This window comes from Myotis brandtii, unplaced genomic scaffold (assembly GCF_000412655.1).
Source record: "Myotis brandtii unplaced genomic scaffold, ASM41265v1 scaffold74, whole genome shotgun sequence".
NCBI lineage: Eukaryota > Metazoa > Chordata > Mammalia > Chiroptera > Vespertilionidae > Myotis > Myotis brandtii.
In genome coordinates, this window is record NW_005370944.1 from 1,448,228 (window position 1) to 1,456,251 (window position 8,024).

Consider the following 8,024-nt stretch of genomic DNA (forward strand, 5'->3'; position numbering starts at 1 on the left):
GCCCTTATCAGATATAATGTTGGCAAATATGTTCTCCCATGTAGTGGGCTTTCTTGTTGTTTTGTTGATGGTTTCTTTTGCTGTGCAGAAACTTTTTATTTTGATGTAGTCCCATTTGTTCATTTTCTCTTTAGTTTCAACTGCCCTAGGAGCTGTATCAGTGAAGAAATTGCTTTGGCATATGTCTGAGATTTTGTTGCCTTTGAATTCTTCTAGAATTTTTATGGTTTCCTGTCGTACATTTAAGTCCTTTATCCATTTTGAGTTTATTTTTGTGTATGGTGTAAGTTGGTGGTCTAGTTTCATTTTCTTGCATATATCTGTCCAATTTTCCCAACACCACTTATTGAAGAGACTATCTTGGCTCCATTGAATGTTCTTTCCTCCTTTGTCAAATATTAATTGAGCATATTGGTTCGGGCTAATTTCTGGACTCTCTATTCTATTCCACTGACCTATATGTCTGTTCTTGTGCCAGTACCAGGCAGTTTTGAGAACAGTGGCTTTGTAATACAGCTTGATATCTGGCATTGAGATCCCACCTACTTTGTTCTTTCTCAGGATCGCTGCAGCTATTCGGGGTCTTTTTTTATTCCAGATGAATTTTTGGAGAGTTCGTTCTAGATCTTTGAAGTAGGCCATTGGTATTTTAATGGGAAGTGCGTTGAATTTATAGATTGCTTTGGGTAGTATGGACATTTTAATGATGTTGATTCTACCAATCCAAGAACATGGTATGTTCTTCCATCTCTTTATGTCTTCCTCTATCTCTTTTTTCAACGTCCTGTAGTTTTCTGAGTAGAGGTCTTTTACCTCTTTAGTTAAGTTTATTCCTAGGTAGCTTAATTTTTTTGGTGCGATGGTAAATGGGATTGTTTTTATAATCTCTCTTTCTGAAAGTTCACTATTGGTGTATAGAAATGCCTCAGATTTCTTGGGGTTAATTTTGTATCCTGCTACATTGCCAAATTCATGTATTAAGTCTAGTAGTTTTTTGATGGAGTCTCTAGGGTTTTGTATGTATAATATCATGTCGTCTGCAAATAAGGACAGTTTTACTTCCTCTTTTCCAATTTGGATGCCTTTTATTTCTTCTTCTTGTCTAATTGCAATGGCTAATACTTCCAGTACTATGTCGAACAGGAGTGGTGAGAGTGGGCATCCCTGTCTTGTTCCTGTTCTTAGGGGAAATGGTGTTAGTTTTTGTCCATTGAGTATGATGTTGGCTGTGGGCCTGTCATATATGGCTTTTATTATGTTGAGGTATGATCCTTCTATTCCCACCTTGCTGAGAGTTTTTATCAAAAATGGGTGTTGGATTTTGTCGAATGCTTTTTCTGCATCAATTGATATGACCATGTGGTTTTTTTCTTTCAATTTGTTTATGTGATGTATTACGTTTATTGATTTACGGATGTTGTACCATCCTTGCATCCCTGGGATAAATCCTACTTGGTCATGGTGTATGATCTTTCTGATGTACTGCTGGATCCGATTTGCTAAGATTTTGTTGAGGATTTTGGCATCTATGTTCATGAGGGATATTGGCCTGTAATTCTCTTTCATTGTGTTGTCTTTACCTGGTTTTGGTATTAGGGTGATGCTGGCTTCATAGAATGAGCTTGGAAGTGTTCCTTCCTCCTGAATTTTTTGTAGTAGTCTGAGGAGGATAGGTTTTAGTTCTTCCTTGAAAGTTTGGTAAAACTCCCCTGAGAAGCCATCTGGTCCTGGGCTTTTGTTTGCTGGGAGCTTTTTGATGACTGCTTCAATTTCTTCCATAGTTATTGGCCTATTGAGATTTTTAGATTCTTCCTGATTGAGTTTTGGAATGTTGTACTTTCCTAGGAATTTGTCCATTTCCTCCAGGTTGTCTAGTTTGTTGGAGTAGAGCTGTCCATAGTATTGTTTAACAATCATTTGTATTTCTGTGGGGTCTGTTGTTATTTCGCCTCTATCGTTTCTGATTTGGTTTATTTGGGTCCTCTCTCTTTGCTTCTTGGTGAGCCTGGCTAGAGGTTTGTCAATCTTGTTTATCCTTTCAAAGAACCAGCTCTTGGTTTCATTGATTTTCTGTATTGTTTTTTTGGTCTCTATGTCATTTATTTCTGCTCTAATCTTTATTATCTCCTTCCTTCTGCTCACTCTGGGGTTTTCTTGTTGCTCTCTTTCTAATTCTTTGAGTTGAAGAGTTAGATGATTTACTACCATTTTTTCTTGCTTTTTGAGATAGGCCTGAAGAGCTATAAACTGCCCTCTCAGGACTGCTTTCATTGTGTCCCATAGGTTTTGGATTGTTGTGTTATCATTGTCATTAGTTTCCAAGATGCTTTTAATTTCTTCTTTGATCTCATTGGTAACCCAATCAATATTTAATAACATGCTATTCAGCTTCCAAGTGTTTGAGTATTTTGGGTTGTTTTTATTGTAGTTTATTTCTAACATTATGCCATCGTGGTCTGAGAAGAAGCTTTTTATGATTTCAATCTTCTTGAATTTGTGGAGACTTTGCTTGTGACCCAATATGTGGTCTATTTTTGAATATGTCCCATGAGCACCTGAGAGGAATGTATATTCCATGGCTTTGGGGTGAAGTGTTCTGAAGATGTCAATTAAGTCCATCTGATCTAGTGAGTCATTTAGGATTGCTGTTTCTTTGCTGATTGTTTGTCTAGCGGGCTTATCCAGTGGTGTCAGTGGTGTATTAAAGTCCCCTACTATGATTGTATTGTTGTCGATCTCTCCTTTGATATCTTCCAGGAGTTTTTTTATGAATTTGGGTGCTCCTGCATTGGGTGCATATATGTTTACCAGGGTTATATCTTCTTGTTGTATTGATCCCTTTAGTATTATGAAGTGGCCTTCCTTATCTCTGGTTATGGCCTTCACTTTGAGATGTATTTTGTCCGATATAAGTATTGCTACCCCAGCTTTCTTTTCCTTTCCATTTGCGTGAAAGATATTTTTCCATCCCTTCACTTTCAGTCTGTGTGAGTCCCTTCTAATGAGGTGGGTCTCTTGTAGACAGCAGATGTATGGGTCATGTTTTTTTATCCATTCAGCCACTCGATGTCTTTTGGTTGGAGCATTTAGTCCGTTTACATTTAAAGTTATTATTGAAAGGTACTTGTTTGTAGCCATTTCTTTTTTTGTGTGTGTGGCTGTTTTCTTTCTGAGCTTGTTATTTCTTCTTTTTACACCAGTCCCTTTAGCATTTCTTGCATGGCTGGCTTGGTGGTGATAAACTCCCTTAGCCTTTTTTTGTCTGTGAAGCTTCTTATTTCCCCTTCAATTTTGAATGAAAGCCTTGCTGGATAGAGTATTCTTGGATTCAGTCCTTTGCTTTGCATCACTTTGTAGATTTCTGTCCATTCTTTTCTGGCCTGATGTGTTTCTGTTGAGAAATCATTTGATAATCTAATGGGAGATCCCTTGTATGTAACTTTCCGTCTCTCTCTTGCAGCCTGTAAGATTCTCTCTTTGTCCTGAACATTTGCCATGGTAATTATGATGTGTCTTGGTGTGGGTCTTTTCGGATTCACCTTGTTTGGGACTCTCTGGGCTTGTGTGACTTTTTTCTTCCCCACCTCAGGGAAGTTTTCTGATATTATTTCTTCGAATAGGTTTTCTAATCCATGTTCATCTTTCTGTTGTTCTGGCACCCCTATTATTCGTATGTTGTTTCGTTTCATGTTGTCCCAAAGCTCCCTTAGGCTCTCCTCCTGTCTTTTAATTTTTTTCTCCATTTGCAGTATAGTTTGGGTGTGTTTTGCTTCCTTGTCTTCTAATTCACTAATTCGGTCCTCCGCTTCTCCTAGTCTACTGTTGATACTTTCAATGGAGTTTTTTATGGCAGCTATATCACTCTTCATTTCTTCTTGGGCCTTACTTAAGTTGTTGATTTTTTCATCTGTTTCTTCTAGCTTCTTGCATATGGTATTGAATTTTTCATCTGATTCTTCTAGCTTCTTGCATATGGTATTGAATTTTTCATCTGATTCTTCTAGCTTCTTGCATATGGTATTGAATTTTTCATCTGATTCTTCTAGCTTCTTGCATATGGTATTGAATTTTTCATCTGATTCTTCTAGCTTCTTGCATATGGTATTGAATTTTTCATCTGATTCTTCTAGCTTCTTGCATATGGTATTGATTTTTTCCTCCGACCGGTGCATGTACTCTAGGACCCTTATTCTGAATTCTTTTTCCGTCATGTTGCATGCCTCTGTCTCACTTAGCTGCTTTTCTGGCGAGTCCTCCTTCTCTTTCCTTTGGGGGTTTCTTTGTCTACCCATGTTTGATCTCACTGACATATCTAGTTGTTGAGTCGTTCAGTGGCTGCTCCCTGGGTGGCAGTGGCTCCTCGGGCTGTGGTTGCTCCTTGGGCGGTTGTGGTAGCAGTGGCTCCTCCGTTGATAGCAGGGCCTCTGGTGGGTGCTGTTCACAGCTGTGGTGGCTCTTCTGGCTGGTGGAGGGAGGCTTCACACACAGTAACTGTTCCCCAGACAGAGCGTGTGGTGATCAGGAGGCCGCTGTTGCTTGAATCTGCTTTGGGGTAAGTCTAACCTTTCCGTGGAGGGACGGGTCATTCTTAACTTAGGCCAATCGTGCCCTGATCTAGCCCTCTGCAAAGCATCTCAGTATCCAGGACACAAATGCACAGGAATGAAAAATGCCCACACTGACTGACCTGGACACATGCATTGGCCTTGGTCGGTTTGACAACCTCGCCTGCTCTTCCCTGAAACTCAGGCCTCTTGGCTCTCCCCTGGTTCTCTCCCACCTTCTTCAAGTGCTTTTTCTCTGTCCCTGAGCAGGGTTCTCATCTCTCACTCCCACCATGGGAGCCACCAAGGCTCAACCCTCAAACACCGCTACCTCCCTGTCTGTGGAGTCTGGAATCCTTCCAACCTCCCCTGATTCATGGCTTTCTTGCCACCTCCCCACACTGTACCACTGAGGGCAAGGCCAGTGTGTCCCTAGGACCTCCCTTCTCTGCCATCACCTAGCCCAGTGCCTGGAACAGAGGTGTGGAATGCTGTAGGTGTGGGAATAAATATATGCACCTGTCCCATGGTTGTTACCTCAATTGGGCTGGCCCCACCTACCCATCCAAGTTAACCTCTGAATTTCAGAATTTTGAACTTGAAAGAATAAGGCACAGATAAACTCTCTCACAGAATGTGATGCAACTTTTCCAAGAGATACTTCAGGAACATTTAATAATAAATGAAAAATGCTTATGATAATTAAGGTAAGAAATGCAGCAGCACACAAAATTGTGTGAACATGATGACCATAGCTGTGGTCTCAGAACACCTGGAGGGCTTCTGGATCAACATGATGAGGTTTGCTCTCCAGATTCATTGAACCAAGAAGGATCTGAGCCTGGGGACATCAGCCATAGTGAGACAAACGAGAGGCCCTGCACTGAAAATGTAGAAGAGTCTTCTTTAGGAAAATAATCAGCTTAACTGAAGTCACATAGCTATTGACACTGGTGATCTGTCAGAGTCTTACCTGATGGCCCTTCCCGAAAGCCACAGCTGGACAAACCCCACTGACATGCTCCAAACTGGCCAGGCTTTTGGGTCTCAACTCTTAAATTTGGAGTTCAGACAGGACTCCTAATGGACTGCCCAAAATCAGTAGATATTTGAGGAAACTTATAATATAAAAGACAGAGACCAAAACAAACCGAAAATAAGACTCTGAGGAAACAGGGATGGAGGAACCAAGATGGCGGTGTAGGTAAATGCCAGTGCTCACCGCCTCCCACACCACATCAAAATTACAACTAAAATACAGAACAACCGTCATTCAGAACCATCTGAAAGCTGGCTGAATGGAAGTCCTATAACTAGAGAAGTAAAGAAGAAAGCACATCGAGACTGGTGGGGGGGCAGAGGCGCAGGCCGGGCTGGTCCAGCACCCACATGTGCAGCTTTTTTTTTTTTTTTAAATCCTCACCGAAGGATATTTTTTCCATTGATTTTTAGAGAGAGTGGAAGGGAGAGGGAGAGACAGAGAAACACTGATGTGAGAGAGACACATCGTTTGGTTGCCTCCCACATGCCCCAACCAGGGCCGGGAGCTTACAACCGAGGTACGATTCCCTTGACTGGAATCGAACCCAGGACCCGTTAGTCTGCTGGCCGACACTCTATCCACTGAGCTAAACTGGCTAGAGCCATGCCAGTTTTTTAATTGGGAGGGAGATCATTCCTGCAAAGGCCACCTATGAGGATCAAGGGGTCCCAGCCTCACAGCAGACCCCCCAGCCCAGGGTTCCAGAGCTGGGAAGAGAAGTTCCTGTAACTACAGGCTGTAAAAATTAGCAGGAATTGTGGCTGAGTGACACGGAGGCTGCTGGAGACTCAGTTGTTCCTTTTAAAGGGCCAGTGCACAAATGTATTTGGACTCGATACCTCTGAGCTTCAGCACAAGCAGCTCTGGGGGACCCAGACACAAGGGGGGAGGAACTGGACTGTCTGGTATTGGGGCAGGAACCCAGGGGTGGCTTTCTTCCAGACAGGGTTGCTCTCAAGGGTCATTGTTCCTGTGCTGGAACCTCCCCTGTAGCAGGGCTGATTGGCAGCCATAGCTGAGTCTCAATCAGCCTGGAGCACACTGTTTGGTCCACCCTGGGGATTCTCTGAGACCCCTACCCATCCAGTTTGCAGCCCTGCCCAAGCTGTTTGCAGCAGCTTTTCCATATGAATGGCCTGTCCTGGCTCAGGCTTCAGACTTTTCTAAAATCTCTCAAATAACCTGCAGCTTGTGACAGCTTGCCCCAAACCTATCAATAAAAGGCCCAAGATCTGTGCCCCAAACCTATCAATAAAAGGCCCAAGACTCGGCACAATCACCAGCCTGCCTTGCTTTACAGCTGAGCCTTGTCTTCTGCATAGCAGCTCTCCCACTGTAGTTTCAGCTGGTCATCACAGCCAATTGGCCTGGAGGTCAACTCCTCCCAGAGATGCCAACAGCAATCAAGGCTCAACTACAAGACTATGCACACAGCTCACACAGGGATGCACATAGAGTGCCCATCTCAGGTGACTAGAGAGATTGAGCCACTGGGCCCTACAGGACACCTACTATACAAGGCCACACTACCAATTTCAGGAGACATGGTAGCTCTACCTAATACATAGAAACAAACACAGGGAAGCAGCCAAAATGCAGAGACAAAGAAACATGTCACAAATGGAAGAAAGCAAACTACTGGATACAGAGTTCAAAGCCATGGTTGTAAGGTTACTCAAGGATCTTCATGAGAGCTTCAAGGGACTTAGTGAGACTTTCAAGGATTTTAGTGAGAATTTTAATGACATGAAAAAGAACCAGTCAGAAATTAAGCATATATTAACTGAAATAAAGAATAATTTACAGGGATTCAATAGTAGAGTAGAGGATTCTGAGAATCAAGTCAATGATTTGGAATATGAGGAAGCAAAAATCACCCAATCAGAACAGCAAAAAGAAAAAAGAATAAAAAAAATATGAAGATAGTGTAAGGAACCTCTGGTACAATTTCAAGTGTACCAACATTCACATTATGTAGGTGCCAGAAGGAGAGGAGAGAGAGGAGAGAAAGAGAGAGCAAGAAATTGAAAACCTATTTGAAGAAATAATGACAGAAAACTTCCCCTACCTAGTAAAAGAAATAGACTTACAAGTCCAGGAAGTGCAGAGAGTCCCAAACAAGAGGAACCCAATGAGGCCCACAGCAAGACACATCATAATTAAAATGCCAAGGGCAAAAGACGAAGAAAGAATCTTAAGAGCAGCAAGAGAAAGCAATTAGTTACCTACAAGGCAGCGCCCATACAACTGTCAGCTGATTTCTCAACAGAAACTTTGCAGGCCAGAAGGGAGTGGCAAGAAATATTCAAAGTGATGAATAGCAAGGACCTACAACCAATATCACCACTCTACCCAAAGCTATCATTTAGAATTGAGGGTCAGATAAAGACAAAGAAGAAAAAGCTAAAGGAGTTCATCATCACCAAACCAGTATTATA